The sequence below is a fragment of the Tenrec ecaudatus genome, chromosome 7 (assembly GCF_050624435.1).
Source record: "Tenrec ecaudatus isolate mTenEca1 chromosome 7, mTenEca1.hap1, whole genome shotgun sequence".
Classification (NCBI taxonomy): domain Eukaryota; kingdom Metazoa; phylum Chordata; class Mammalia; order Afrosoricida; family Tenrecidae; genus Tenrec; species Tenrec ecaudatus.
The window spans coordinates 36194097-36210320 of record NC_134536.1 but is presented as its reverse complement, the minus strand read 5'-3'; the positions used below and the strand labels follow the sequence as shown (position 1 = coordinate 36210320).

General features: G+C 40.4%; 1 non-coding gene and 1 pseudogene across 1 annotated transcript; one reads left to right on the top strand and one right to left on the bottom strand.

Annotated features, from left to right (window-relative positions):
- Positions 1-1526: 1526 nt before the first annotated feature.
- LOC142454114 (U11 spliceosomal RNA) lies at positions 1527-1649 on the bottom strand (annotated as a pseudogene).
- A 13391-nt stretch (positions 1650-15040) lies between these two features.
- On the top strand, positions 15041-15231 carry LOC142453879 (U2 spliceosomal RNA). The gene has a single exon (XR_012785452.1). It is a non-coding gene; the product is annotated as a U2 spliceosomal RNA (small nuclear RNA).
- Positions 15232-16224: the final 993 nt, after the last annotated feature.

Sequence of the window (16224 nt, the reverse complement as noted above, 5' to 3'; positions counted from 1 at the left end):
CCTCTGCACAGCAGACCAGAACACTTTCCGGCCCTGGATCATCTTCACGAGTGTCATGTTTGAGACCATTTTTTTAGTCACTGGGTTAATCCATTTTATCAAAGCCTTCATCTTTTCACTGACCTTCTTTCTACTTTACCCAGCATGAAGTCCTCTCCAGGATCTGGTTCTTTCTGAAAACAGATAGAATGTATGTGAGATGAAAATGGAATATATATATAATTTGTGCACACATACGCAAACACACCCAAAGTCAGAATATTTTTTTCAAACATGGGTATTTAAATTTTTTACAAAACAACCTTATCACCTTCAAAGTACTTAATACATTTGTCAAATCTATGATTCCATTCTTGGAAACTTTTTTCGACCTCATCTGTTTGGATGGCTGACAACAGTTCCCTCATTTTTTTTTCTTTGCCTTTTTTATGTCATCAATTCACTGTCCTTTCATGTCCCTCTTCATTCACATAAACAAAAAGAAGTCACGCGGAACAAGGTCAGGTGAATCAGGTATGTGGGGCAAGAGAGGCATGATGATGATTTTTGTCCAAAACTGGTGCACTGAGATGGCTGCATGAGCAGGTGCATTGTCGTCGTGGCAAAACCAGTCCCCTGTCTGCCACAAATAGGGCAATTTTTATTACACACTGTTAACCCAATCTTTTCAAAACCTCTGAATATCTGAACAATCTGACCTGGTAGAACAAACTCCAAATCACACAAAAATCACACATCACATCGAAGACAGAGGAGTATCATCTTGATGTCTGACTTCGCTTGACAAACTTTTTCTGGGAGTGGCGACGATGGCATCTTTCACTGGCTTGATTGATGCTCGCTTTCAGGGTTCTAAGGACAGCACCTTGTCTCAACACCAGTAATGACTTTGGGAGAAAAGTCTGGGTCACTACGGAGCTGTTCTTTCTTTCGTCTATAACCTGTTTTTTGTTGTTTAAATAATTTTATTGGAAGCTTTAACATCTCATAACATTCCATACATCAAGTGTATCAAGCATGTTTGTACACATGTTGCCATCATCATTTTCTAAACATTGACTTTCTACTTGAGCCCTTGGGATCAGCACTTTTTCGTGGACCTGTTCTTTCAAAGCACAGCACGTTTTCAGTCCATGCTCTTTTTCCTGGTCCGTCAGATTCCAAGGCACAAATTTCACAAGGCCCCCTCTCCTTCCCAAATCTTTCCTTATGATTCACTGAACCAAGCTCCCGCAGTCCAGATGACTTTCCCATCTCTTCATTGGTCTGTTGTAGCTCTTGTAGCACAAGGGAATGGATTTTGTTGACGTTTTCATCTGTTTGGGAAGTTGAGAGATGTCCAGAATGAGGCTTAACATCAATCAAAATTTTACCTTTTTGGAAACAAGTAAACCACTCATACACTTGAATTTTTCCCATAGTGCTGCCCTTGTGTGCTGTTTTCTTTCTTTCTCTCTCTCTTTCTTTCTTCTTTCCTTCCTTCCTTCCTTCCTTCCTTCCTTCCTTCCTTCCTTCCTTCCTTCCTTTACCCCACTAGGACCAATGATCACTAGCAGCCCAGGTAACATAAATTATACTTCCACGATCTCTTGATGTCGATTCCGCATGTAGAGCAGTACATGTGCCACTTAACGACAGAAGCCCTTTCACACTAGTTTCTGTGGCACATTTCTTGAGTGGGAAATGAAATTTCACAGCCACACGCTGTTTTCTGAGATCAGCCATCACAAAAAGCAAGGTTTGGGTGTAACTGCTTTTATGAAAAATTTCACCGAGAGAGCCTTCCCAGGCAACGCCACTGGGTGTACTAAACTCAGAGTAAATTGTTCAATGCTCGCCTATCGGAAAAATGCATACTACAAAAAGCTGGGTGGAACTTTGTTCTATTTCTTTGGGGGGTGGGTGAGCGGTACCTCCTCATGCACACACATTTACATATAGATATACATATATTTTAAAGCCAAAGTCATTGCCATTGAGTCGATTCAGACTCACGTTAACATTATCAGATAGAGTAGCCCTTCTCCCTAGGGTTTCTGAGGCTGGTAATCTTTACAGGAGCAGATGGCGTCATCTTTTTACTTTGAAGCAGTTGGTGGGTTTGAACTGCTCATCTTGTGGAGAGCAGCCCAACATGTAACCCACTATGCCTTAGGGATGTTCTACACATATGTACATCACATGCCTGCTTGCTATTACACACACACACACACACACTCTTCATTTGCGTTCTCTCATTTACATTATTCATGGTGTCCTGGCTGCATAGTAGTTGAATGTTTGCCTGCTTCCTTACAGGTAGATATTTCAAATTCACCAGCCACTTCACAAGAGAAAGATGTGCCAGTCTGCTTCCATGAAGATTAAGCCTGGGAAACTAAGGCGCAGGACTTCTGTCTCCGAGTCACAACCAAAGCAACAGCCACCTTCATCTGCAGAGTGGTTTACAAATGAATACACAGACAGTTGGTAAAAATATGTGGATGTGCCAGCATTTGTTTATCTATTTTACTTTTGATGGACTTCTGGGTTTTACCAATAGACAATTATTCATTGTCTCTGCAGTACACACACTCGTTTCCCTTGGGAATATACATAAGAGAGGACTAGCTGGGCCAATAGATTGTATCTATGTTCAGATTTAACAAATAATACAAAACAACTTTCTGTTCCCAGTTTTCCTGTTAACATTTCAATGATTGGGTTATCAGAACTCCATTGACCCCGTATCTCCTTCAGGATTTTCGTTGTGATTTTGAGCAGTTTTAATAGAGAAGTTTTTGTGGGTAGGTAATGATTACTCGTTTTGGTTTTATTTGCATATCACATGTAATTAATTTTTTCTGTTATTTTCTGCTTTGCACTAAGCTCCATCTGACATCAGCAATGATGTCCCTTGTTCCACATCCTCTTCTGAACCTGGTCTGAACATCTAGCAGCTCCCTGTCAATGTACTGCTGCAACCATTGTTAGATGATCTTGAGCCAAATGTTACTTGCATGTGATGTTAATGAAATTGTTCTATATTTTGAGCATTCTGTTGTGTCACCTTTCTTTGAAATGGATGTAGAAATTAAGAAAATGCAAATGCATAAATACAAATGCTGGTACATCCATACATTTATTATTTGTCTTTGTCCTGTTTAAGCCATAATGAAATGGTCTCTATGGAATATGTGTTGGGAGAAAGATGGGATGCTTTACTCTCCTAAAGTGTGACAGCCTTGGAAACTCACAGGGGCAGTTCTACCCTGTCCTATGGGCTCTCTGTAAATTGACACTGACTTTATGGCAGTGAGTTTGGTTTGGTATAGAATATGTGTGAATTTGGAGTGTTTCTTCCCTTCTCAGAAAAAGAGGGGGAAAATGTTGCATCAGTGCTATAAATATCTTGAAGATCTTAAATAGAACCCCAAATTTAAATGCATAATTTATGGTTGATTGTGTTTTTCTGACTATATACTATAAGGTTTTATTACTGATGGGTTGCAGGATGTAAAACAGATATAGGTAGCAAAAAAAGTTTATATTCTAAAAGTAGAGTAAAGCAAAAAACAAACAAACCATAGTAGTCTAATGGAATATGTAATCTAAAGTTGTGATGAGTTATGCTGGGGTTTGAATGACAAGATGACTTTCATTTTCCTGTTTGGCAAGAGGCCTGATGTGCAAAGTGAAAACAGAATTATGAGCTATTTTAGAATTTGCTAACTAAATCCTCAATTGTTTCACATTAGCACTGTTCTTATCTTGTGCTATAATTTAATTAGAACAAGGTGCCAGTTATGATGACTACGCTTCTTTGCTTTTGCTTTTAGACAAAAAAAAAAAACAACAAAAAAAAAAACAGAGAGAGCTGTAGTTTCATACAAGTGGAAAACCACTAGCTGGCAATCTTTCATACCTCATATCTTGGAGCGTTTTTGAAATTCTTTAACATGCTAAACTGACAGGATGAACGTGGCTGAAGGATAGAAAGAAGCAGTGCATGGCTGGCAACAAGCATGACATGTGTCCTAAAAGGGGAGGAGGCCTTGATGTGTTTGAGCGCAGCAACAAGCAGGCTGCAGGCATCCATCCAAGACTGTGCATCCCGAGATTGGCTTGTCAGTAGAACAGGCCAGATACTGAAGTGCCATCCTAGGAAAATGATAGATAGATAGATAGATGATAGATAGATAGACAGATAGATAAATTAATAAATGAGATCTTTATAAAACCATTTTTATTGGATTGCTTGGCTTGAAGAAAAACTCTAAAGAAACTGCTACTCCATCACAGAAACACAACCATAGTAGCTGAAAGTTTGAACCAGGAACAAATTTAAAAGCAGCTCTGCCTGGAAGAAGCATGCTCATCTTAGTACAGCAAAACTGAAAGCTCCTCTTGGGCCAAGGGCAAAATAGGAGAAATGAATCAGAGACTCTCAAAAGAAGCCATGACCTTTCTAAGCAGGGTAAATGTGTTCAAGTTCTGTAGTAGTACCTTCTTGTTTATAATAGGAACTGACATATATATATAATATAAATATATTATATATTTAAAATATAAATATATGTATATTTAAATCTGAAAGCGAACATCCTCAATTTAGGCCCCCATCCAAAATTTTTCATGAATAAAGATAAAAGAGAGCTCAGAATCAAATATCTCAAAATGCATAAAAAATGAGGCATTGTGAGTGAACACTAATAGAAATCACAGCTTAAGACAAATGAATTATTAGATGACAAATATACAACTATTAGATGAGAAATAAAAATGAATTTTGATGAAATGTAGCCCAAATTAAATTTAATATGGTGGTTTTGGTGTTACTTTGTTGATGTTTTCTAAAAATCATTTTATTGGGGGCTCATACAGCTCTTATCACAATCCATCCATCCATCCATTGTGTCAAGTTCATTTGTGCATTTGTTGCCATCATCATTTTCAAAACATTTTCTTTCTAACGGAGACCTTGGTATCAACTCCTCATTTTTTCCCACCCTCACTCCTTCCCTCCCTCACGAACTCTTGATCATTTATACATTATTATTATTATTATTTTGTCATGTCTTACACTGACTGATGTCTCCCTTCACCCACTTTTTTGTTGTCCATCTCCCAGGAAGAGGGTTATATGTAGATCATTGTGCTTGGATCCCTCTTTGTCCCCCTACCTTATCCTTACCCTCCTGGTATTGCTGCTCTTATTATTGGTCCTGAGGATTTTATCTGTCCTGGATTCTCTGCTTCCAGGTCTCATCTGTACCCATATATATGCTTTGGTCTAGCGGGATTTGTAAGGTAGAATTGGGATCATGATAGTAGGGAGGAGGAAGCATTGAAGAGCTAGAGGAAAGTTGTATGTTTCATCGGTGCTATATTGCACCCTGACTGGCCCGTCTCTTCCTTGTGACCCTTCTGTAAGGGATGTCCAATTGTCTATTAGATGGGTTTTAGGTCTCCACTCTGCACTCTCCCTCATTCACATTGATATGATTTTTTTTGTTCTGGGTCTTTTATGCCTGATACCTGATCCCATTGACACCTCATAATAACACAGGCTGGTGCGCTTCTTCCATGTGGATTTTGTTGCTTTTCAGATAGATGGCTGCTTGTTTGTTTTCAAGCCTTTAAAACTCCAGACGCTATATCTTTTTATATCGTGGCACCATCTGCTTTCTTACCACATTTGCTTATGCACCCACTTTTTCCTCAACAATACTGTCAGGAAGGTGAGCCTCGCAGAATGTTTGGTATCACTTTGTATTATATCATCTACACTTCTTGCTCGAGCAATTGCCTAGGTGACTGGTTCCACACAAGCTGTCATGACTTCATCCCTTTTGTTCGGAGTCTTCCTTTTTTTTTATAGAGCTCTACTTTCTGAAGCTTGAGGTATTTTTCAGGGCCTGATTTCTCCTGATATCATGTCCAAAACACATAAGACAAAGTCTTGCCAAGATTCAAAGGAGTATGCTGGCTATACTTTTTCCAAGACAGATTTGTGGGACATTTCAAGTGGTATTCTAGAGTCTTGTTTTTCACTAATTACTTTAGTACCTTGTGGACTTCACTATCATTGGCTCTAACTCATAGGATACCTCTTGAAATATTTGAATATTAACCATTTCTTTTTTGGTAGTAACTCTATGTGTTTCTTCTACCTTATTTGACAACTTCTTTATCATCATTTACTATTTTACTAATGTAAGGCTGAGATTTTTGTCTTCAGTTCTTTCAGCTTGATATATGTTGAAAGTGTTTTGCCCTTTAGGTTTTATAACTTCAGCTTTCTTCTTTTATGTTTTACCAATATTCCTTTTGAAATTTTCTATTCAGTTATTTTACTTTAACATTTCTTCCATTTATCTATTGTGGGGTTGAAAGCAAGTTTCAGACTCTCTTCTTACATCCAATTTGACCTTTTCTATCGTCCCTGTCTTTTAGTGACCTTTTTGCTTTCCTCATGTCTGATATTTTTCCCACCCCTCCCCCCATGTCTGATATTCTTGAGATCATCTTGCACCTCATTTGGTCCTCAGTCATTAGTGTTCAATTTGCCAAATTTGTTCTTGAAATGCTTTCTAAATTCAGGTGAGGTATACACAGGTCAAATTTTTTATTTTGTGGATTTTTTTTCAGCTTCAGCCTGAAATTACAAATGAACAATTGAAAACTGGTCCCCCAGTTGGTCTTGGCCTTATGTTATTTGACTCTATTGAGCGTCTCCATGTCTTTTCCCACACGTAGAGTCAATTTGAGCCTTGTGTGTGCTATCTGGTGAGGTCCAGGTGTACAATCACCATTAGTATTGTAGAAACATGGTATTTTCAATGCACAAGCTGTTGGCTTTGCAAAAATCTATTCTGTGATTTCTCTAGCTTTGTTCCTATCATCAAGGAATATTTTTCAACTCTTGGCTTTTCTTACTTTTTTCCAACTTTCACATTCCAATCACCATTAATTATTGACACATCTTGACTGCATTATTGATAAATTTCAGACGAAAGAAGTTGGTAGAATTCAAAATTTTTCGTCATTGGGTTTAGTGATTGGTCATTGAATTCTCTCCAAATGACTGGAGGAGGGTTCAAGAGAAAGTGTTTTGAGATCTAACCCTGGGATTGGTTAGTTTTCCATCCTGCTCGGTTTCATGGGAGCCGTCTCAGAAGCAGGAAAGGTGATGTCATGGCTGTGAAGAAAGAAGAGGCAGCAGCAGAGTGCATCTTTGGAGCCAGAGATCCCTGTGCACTGAACCCCCTAAATTCAGGCGGCACAGAGCTGTGCCACATTAGGAGGGGCAAAGAGTGACAGGGAAGTGAGCGCAGCAAAAGCAAGAATCCGCACCTGAGGCAGAACAGTGGACCCTCTCACCCACGCAGCGAGTAAGGTGGAGTGATTTGGGCAAGAGGTTTGCTTGTGAAATGGGGTGCCTATGGGTACTTAAAAGGGAGAGCTAGGTTTGCTGATCCACAGAACTAGAGCGAGTACCTTCAGACCGAGACTTATGGCAGAGTGGTGTGCCCGTAGAGTATTTGGTGGCAGGGCAAAAAGAGCATTATAACATTGCCTGAGCACAGCACAGGTCACATGACCTAGAGGCCTTAGACCAGAATGGGCTATGTCTGTGGGCACTACTTAGAAGTATTCCTGACCAGAAGTACTATATCCTGAACATTTTTGATGCTGACTTGTAACCTGTTAACTTCTCTAATAAATCCATAATTGTGCACATTATATTTGAGCTCTGTGTGAACACTGCAATGAATTATGGAACTCAGGAGAAAAGTAGGGAGTGTGATGTGAAAGATGGCTGGTGTTAGACTTAGTACACAAGGCTGTGTGGTGGAAGCATGTCTGGCCCTCCTTTCATAGGAATTGGCCTTGGGCTGATATGGAGTTTGAATTTCTTTTCTTCTTGTGAAGGTAGAGGAAGTCAGGTGCTGCCCCAACTCCATTCTTATAAACTGTAAGTAGTATCTGTCAATAAATCATATTTTAAAATGTGATTTACTAATAACAGATTATTTTTGCATATTAGTCCTATTGACTCAGCCTTATTGCTACATCCCATCATTATTGCAATATTTTTCCTTTACAAATTATCTAGATAGAAAATTTGTAAATAATGACAATCTTTCCTTTCTTTGAGATACCTATAGTCCTAGACTTGGCCATATGACTTGCTTTAGCCATGGGGATGTTAATGAGCTCGATGGGAGAAGATGCTTAATGTTTGCATGTGCAATGGGGCCGACCCTCTGAAGTTCTAGGTTCTTCACTCAAGAGAAGAGCATACCTGGAATATCCATTGGTTTTCAGGAGATGAAAGACACAATGGGCAGATTTGGATGAGACCCACAGCTTGGAGCCAAGTACAATCAATCCAGGCTGGGTCAGCCAAACTTCAGCAGAGAAGTAAGTGTTTATTGTAGCGTGTCACTGAGATGATGTGGTTGTATTATGGAATTAGCAAACTAATCCAAAATTAAACTCCAAGCCATGGGTGAGTGATCCCATGTCAATAAATATATCTATAATTCAAATCTCATATGTAATCTGCTTTGTCTTATATTTGGTCGCTCTGTTAGGTTTTCTGGATTGGGATACCACGGCTCTGGCTCCATGGCACTGAAAGAATGCACAGGCAGAAGCATGATTGTCCATAGTGCCTTTTAGAAGGAAAAGGGTGGTTTCAGGTTATTACAGTCTCAAAAAAGCACACACTATTTCAGGAATGTGTACAAGGCTGCGCAGGAACCCATGCAGGAGTTCCTAGCTGAATGCGGAAAAACTACGTGGAAAGAATAGCGGAACAGGCGCACGAGACCACTGGTGAAACCAGGATCCCAGGGCCCGAGAGAGAGCCTGAGAGGGGGCTCCCCAAGAAGTGTGCACCGGAACACGGGAGAGAGTCCCACCCTCCACCTGACATGTATGCCCAAATGAGAAGCGGGGAGGGGGGGGGAGTGTCCTAGTCTGTGCATGCTCAGTTTGGATCCTTCAATAGGTGTCTAATTCGTTTTACTGATTTCCTTTCAACCCAGCTGTGTTGTGACCCTATGCAGGCATTGGGGAGACCACCCACCTTAGTCCCTATTCTGGCTCCCTATCACCTCTAGTCCAGCCCCGGTAAAAGAACTTACTTTGATGAGTGAGTTCTTTTATCTCAACGCAGCTACTGCATTTCCCTCCGTGCAATATCCTGAGACTTCGCCCTATTTGTTTGGTCTGCAAACAATACATGGAGAACGGGTGAATCTTGAGCAAGGTAAACATCATCTTGCAAAGAACCTGCTTTCAATAAGTTCTTCTCAAAAGGGAAGTTGCTCTTCTTGAGAGACAGCCAGGGGCTCCTTACCTTAGCGGGATGGTTCAGTGGGTGTCTTTGGGTTCACTAATCTTAGACTTGTTTATCCACATGCCCCATCCAGCTCTCTGATTTGTATATTGAAGTGTTCTTGGTTTAGAGAAATCACTAGAAGTTGTGGTCAGACTCGGGTAAGGGTACACGTTTGCCATTGTGTCAAGCAGGAAGAGAAACCAAGAGTAGGAGGGGAAAAGGGAAAGGAGTAAGAATGTTTGATGTAAATGTTGTTTAGTGACACGGTGACAAATTGATTCGCGTTAACACTGTACAACCAAATCTACCTGCCCCAAGGGATATCCTTAGGGCAAAGGGCATGAAATTTACAGAAGCAAGTCCTTAAGTCTCTTTCCTCAATCTACCAACCTTTCAGTTAGTAGCTAGCCAAGTGTTACCTTTTCATTACAGTCAAACCTAACTGAAACCCACTGGCACTGAGTGGACTCCCACTCATAGCAAGCCTGTGTAGTGCTGCTGAGGCTGCCAATCTTTATAGGAACAGCGAGACTCATCTTCCTCCCAGGGCGTGGCTGGTGGGTTTGACCTGCTGAATTAGTGTTTAGCTGATCCCTGTGTAACCCAGGACACCGTCAAGGCTCTGAAATCATCTAGTCTGTTCCATTGTGCCTGCTGGAGTAAGGAGGTGGTGGCTCTGTCCCTGTGAATACCTGCAATCGAGGGACATGGTGAGAAGAGCTGAAAACATGGCTATTAGGATTAGTCAATAATTTTAACGTGCATTTTCACTATAACTCTTGGGTTGATGTTAATACATGTTCAAAGCCAACAGCACAGACAAGGTATCTCTGTATTAGTCAGCAACACTGGAGGGTTTTATTCCATTCTTAACACTATGATTTGAGCAATGCAAAATTTATCAAGAGAAGGACTCTTTCCCCCTGTTAAGGTCCATGGGTAGAGGCTGCATCACGCAGGTGAAACATTTTAGTCAATTGAACTTCTTACAGCCGAGATAACTGTTTAGAAAAACATCCATGAAACTACGCAACCGAGTCTTGCACACATTCTGATAGAGGTAGGCTGGAGGAGATGTCTTGGGAGGGTTACAGATTAATGTCTATTCTAACTCTTTTTTAAAAAGCTATAATTTTGAAGCAGTTCCTTTGCTTCATCTTTTGATGCCAGTTCCATGGCTAAGTAAATATTTAGGTATGGACTGTGTAAGAATTAGCCAGAAAATTTTGGAGTATTTACTCACATTTTTTTTATCTTTCTGTTTGCTTTTCTGTCAGCAGATAAGAAAGCAAATAGAGTGGTGGTCCCATGTTTTCATTTAAAATAATTTTCTTTAAGCTTTTCAGTGTTTTCTAAATTTTCTACAATGAATGTGTATTAATGTTATTTTTAACCCACTAAGTGAGTGGGGTGAAGGTTCCAGTCTACTTTATGTTGACCACAAATGACCCTGTGCATAGCAGCCTTTCCAGCCCTCAGAATAGTGTAGGGGTCTGGGCGAGAGCAGCTGGGAGAAGAGCCAGAACTTGGTGTAACCTCTTATTTTTTGTAAAAAAGTCTCATCGTGGTTTTGACCAGTATTTTGTAGCAGACAGCTATTCCAGGCCCCCTATTTTCTGGCAGATTCATAAGACCAACATTTCAATGTGATTTTGCTTTCCTTTCTTAAGTTGGAAATGTTAAAAACTCAATGTCTTAGGACCATGCCAAGACTCTGGTCAAAGTTCCTCTTTCCCGGATGTGATAAAGGGTGCAGGCACTGGGAAGGGTCTAGTCTATGGGTCTCGAGTAGGCACAGTTAGGACATGGAGGTTGGCAGAATAAAAAAGCTACTGGGAGAAAGCAGATCTTCAGCTTGTTCATGTTCATCATAGACTGGAGAAACCAGCAACCAGTTCACAGAACAACTGTTCAGAAGCAAGAAGGAAGCACCTTCAGGCCCAGGTGTTTATGTTGCATCTGCTGGAATTGTCTCAGGGAACTCTTGTCTTAAGAATTGGCAGTATAGCTCGCTGATGGTTATGGTATTATTTTTGAAGGAAAGCCTTCTAGAGACACTGAACCCTATCACAGAAGGATTGGAACACTATTAGCGAGTAAAATTTACTTGAAAAAAATACAGTTTCCAGGAAGTTGATTGATCCAATAGCCTTAAGAGACGTGATCGCACTTGTGATCTTGGAGATGGCACAGAGCCCTGTGAAGATTAAATCTGTGACACATGGGGCCACCCTGAGTTAAGGCTGACTGACTCAAGGACAACAAGCAGCAATGTCCGTAAGCCCCAAGAAAGAAGCCTTCCATCAAAAGCGCATCAACACCCGAGGAGGTCTTGGCTCTGGAATCCTGTAGTTCTTTTAAAGGACAGCCAAGTTCTACTTCCATAAAAATCTTCCAATGAGTTAACTTTTAGTTGGAAGCAACTCTCTTATCTCCTTGACTCTGCATTTCAAAATCATCCCAACTCAACTGCCATCAAATCAATTCTGACTCGTCCACACCCTAAAGCACAGAGTAGAATTGCTCCTGTGGGTTTCTGAGGATGTGAATCTTGACAGGAGTAGAAAGTCTCATCTTTCTCTGGAGGAGCAGGGGGTAGGTTCAAAGCGCTGACCTTGTGGTGAGCAGCCGATGTGTAACCCACCACATCTCCAGCACTTGTGATTCAGTATCATGTGAGATGGAGCAATAATTAGGCAATAGGTTCAGTCACAATTTTGTTCTTTTGACCTATCAGAGAAAGCCAGACTAAAGTTTATTCCATGTATTATTTGTTGTTATATTTAAATGATGTAGTTAAGCTTTCGCTTAAAAATCAATTTAAGATTTTGTTTAATATGAAGACTATTAGGTATGAAAATTTAAAAAATCAGATTTATATTATAGAAAATGATAGAGTATATAGTACACCCACTGTAATGGACTCATAGTGACAAGAATTGGTCTATATGGTTTCTGAGGCTGTACGTATCCAAAGCAGACGGTCTCGTCTTTCTCTGAAGAGTGGCTAGTAGGTTCAAAGTGCCTGACCTTTCAGATTGCAGCCCAACCCTTAATCCGCAGAGTTAACCGGACTCCTCATAGAGCATGGAGCATAATATAAATACATTTTTGGTACTAATCTCACTGTGTATCCATTTTCTAGGGCCACCGTGACAAAACAACACAAATGGGTGGCTTAAGAACAGAAATTAATTGTCTCAAAGTTTTTCAGGGTAAAAAATTATATCAGCTTGTCCACTGAGCAAGGGCTCCTCTGAGGACTATAAGAGAAAATTCTTTCTTTTCTCTCCCAATGTCTGGTCACGCCGGGCATGCAGATCTCCACAGACTCAGGCGTCGTGAGCTGGTGGGGCAAAGATATTCTTTTCTTTCTTTTAAAGCTAATTAAGCTTTTCATTTAATCATTTTTATAACATTTTATGAGGGGCTCATACAACTTTTATCACAATCCATACATATACATACAGAAATTGTATAAAGCACATCTGTACATTCATTGCCCACATCATTTTCAAAGCATTTGCTCTCCACTTAAACCCTTTGCATCAGGTCCTATTTTTTCCCCTCCCTCTCCACTTCCTCCTCCCTCATGAGACCTTGATAATTTATAGATTATTATTTTGTCATATCTTGCCCTATCCAGTGTCTCCCTTCACCCCCTTCTCTGTTTTCCGTCCCCCAGGGGGGAGGTCACATGCAGATCCTTGTAATCGGTTCCCCCTTTCCAACCCACTCACCCTACGCTCTCCCAGTATCGCCCCTCACACCCCTGGTCCTGAAGGTATTATCCAGCTTGGATTCCCTGTGCCTCCAGCTCCTATATGCACCAGCGTACAACCTCTGTTCTATCCAGTCTTGCAAGGTAGAATTCGGATCGTGGTAGTTGGGTGGGGTGGAAGCATCCAGGATCTGGGGGAAAGCTGTATTCTTCATCGATGTTATATTGCACCCTGACTGACTCATCTCCTCCTCTAGACCCCTCTGTGAGAGGATCTCCAGTGGCCGACAAATGGGCTTTGGGTCTCCACTCTGCACTTCCCCCTTCATTGGGGCAAAGATATTCTTAGAGAATCAGCACAAAGACAAAGCCTTCTCCTAGGAAGTTGGGTTCCAGCCTTCTAAACAGTGAGAAGATACATTTCTGTGTGCTTTACCGACCCACTTGTATTAGTTCTGTTGTAGCAGTAATACATAACTAAGACAATATCTTTTTTTGCAGAAACAATATACGTAAAGTGACTTCAGCTCTTTCTCTGGGGTTTAAGTGACCTAATTGGGTTTTGTGCTGAAGCTGAAAGCACACTGCTGATCTGAATATGAGCTTCTGGGCGCAGAGAGGTGGCACGGAAGGATCTAGCAGCTCTATCTTACTTCTGAAGTAGCTCGCGAGTGGTGTAGCATTACCACGATGCTGTTGCTTTTGCTGCCTTCCTTGCTGTTGAGAGTTCTGATAAATGCAGGCCTGTCATTAGGGACAAAGTTATTGTATTGGCTTTGGCAGCATGGTTGGTTCACCAACACAGCATTCATCTAGTTAGTGCGTGCACGCTGACTAGAACAGGACCTGACAGATGATGTGTGTTCAGTCAATGCTGGTTACCATCATTGCTCCAATTCAATGATCTGTATCCTTCCATTCTTCACATTTGCACATACCCACTCCTTCGTTTATTATCTTAGATGTTTGAATTTCCATAGGCAACAGGAGGAATAGAAAGAAAAATGGAAGATAAAGATTAGCTCTAAATGTAGACTTTTCCTGTGAGTGTGTGATTCCAAATCCAATCCCAATGCTGCTGGGTCAATTCTGACTCATAGCAACCCCATAGGGCAAGGAGCTGCCCCACAGGATTTCCAAAGCTGGAACTCGGGTTGAAAGTAGACTTCCACATCTTTCTCCCATGAAGCATCTGGTGAGTTCACACCACTGACCTTTTGGTTAGTAGTTTAACCACTCTATCTAGAGCTCTGGCATGCAATTACTGCTTGTAGAATTCTTTTAAAACAACATTGTAATGGCAAATAGGGCAAGATTTACAGAGAAGGTCAGCTCTGAGATTTAGAGAGAAGATTTACAGAGGAGATCAGCTCTGAGATTTAGAGAGAAGATTTACAGAGATTTACAAGAGAAGACTGACAACACTTAGAGAGAAGATCAGACTCTCTTCAACAATTCATACATATTTTGTCTAATCCCATCAATTGCAACATCCACAATCTAACTTCACTTATCCTACCTCCTCCCCATGTTTCCTATTTCTATTCCTCTTTCTTTCCTAACTTCTGAATGTTGTCCATGGGTAAATGCTGCCCCTTTATAGCCAATGGGTGACTATTCTGAGATGGGTATCCCTCAATAACGTTATTGTTCACTTTATAGACATGCCTATTGTTTGGCTAAAAATTGAGCCACTGGGGTGAATTCAGTTCTAGACCCAAAAGAGCTAAATTTTGGGGGCCCCACCAGTCTCTACCTGATCAGTAAACCTGGTTTTAGTTAAGTGAGTCTTAACTGGTATGCGAGGAAAACAGATTAAAGAACTTTTAAGCTGCATGGTTTTATGCTTTTTCTTTGTACAGAGAGCTGTACTCTAAGAGCTAATTCAAAAACAGGAGGTCATTCGCCTTACCAATTGCTGATCCTTGCAATTACTTATTCATCTGAAACTCCATTGCTGAATACTGCACATTTAATTATAAAAATACATCGCTTCTCGGTCTTTTGGCTAAGATCAAGTGTAGTATCTGTTCTTATCAGTTTAATGTCTGATGTGTCCTCTCTCCGAGGACAATATATTGAGTGGATTTTTGGAATTAGGAGATGGAATAGGAGCTTGCTCCATCCACTCCATGCATCGACCTGGTATTGCAGTGCTTCCAGTAACGGTGCACTAAAAACAAACAAACAAAAAAAAACCATCACTCTCTTTTTAAAAAGCCTGATGCATTTTTCTCTCCTCTTTTTTTAATTAAATAGCTGCAAAAGGTACTGTATGTCATTTTGTCAGATGAAAGAATTAAAGGAAGGTTAGCACAGTGTCCTCTTCCTTTGTTCCTTCCTTAGCCCTGCGATATAAAACACTGGAACCTATTTCTCCTTAGCCTTCCCCTGTCTCTCAACCACCATGCCTAGACAACATGTTTTCCCTATATAGAGTATGTTTGTTTTAATGAAATGGAATCATATTAAACATTTCATATTCAACCTGAGTTTTGCAACTGAAACTATAAGACAAAAATTCTTTTGGGTGAAGTAATTGCTAGGATACAAAAATCAGATTAAAAAAGATTGTCATTTCTCAAGCTGAGAGAACTGAAGAAGTACTGAAGATTTGAATTAAACTATTAAAGAATACGATGGGCAAATCTGCACAAGATCTCTTAAAATGTTTGAAGAGCAAAGATATAATTTGAATACAAAAATGACTGTGCCCCAAACCACGATATTTCCAGTGGTTTCATCTCTAGGTACAGTCTATACCACACAAAGGAAGACTGGAGAAGCATTGGTGCATTTGAATTATGGCGCTGTCAAAGAGTACTGAATAGATCATGGACTGCCAGCAGAATAAACAAGCCTGTTTGGAAGATGTATACATGGATTGGTCCTTGAAAACAACAATCATAAGATTGTCCCTCCTATTTTGTACATGTTATCAGGAGGGATTTGTTCCTGAAGAAGGATGTCCTACTTGGCAAAGTGAAGAGTCCATAGAAAAAGGAAGATACTCAAGGAGATGGATGGATACAGTAGTTACAACATTGGCCTCAAATATAAAAGCCATCTTGAGGATAATTCAGGAGCAAACCATGTTCAATTCTGTTGTACATGTGTTACTATGGTCAAAATTGACCCAATGGCAACTAACCATAACAATGATACCATCTAA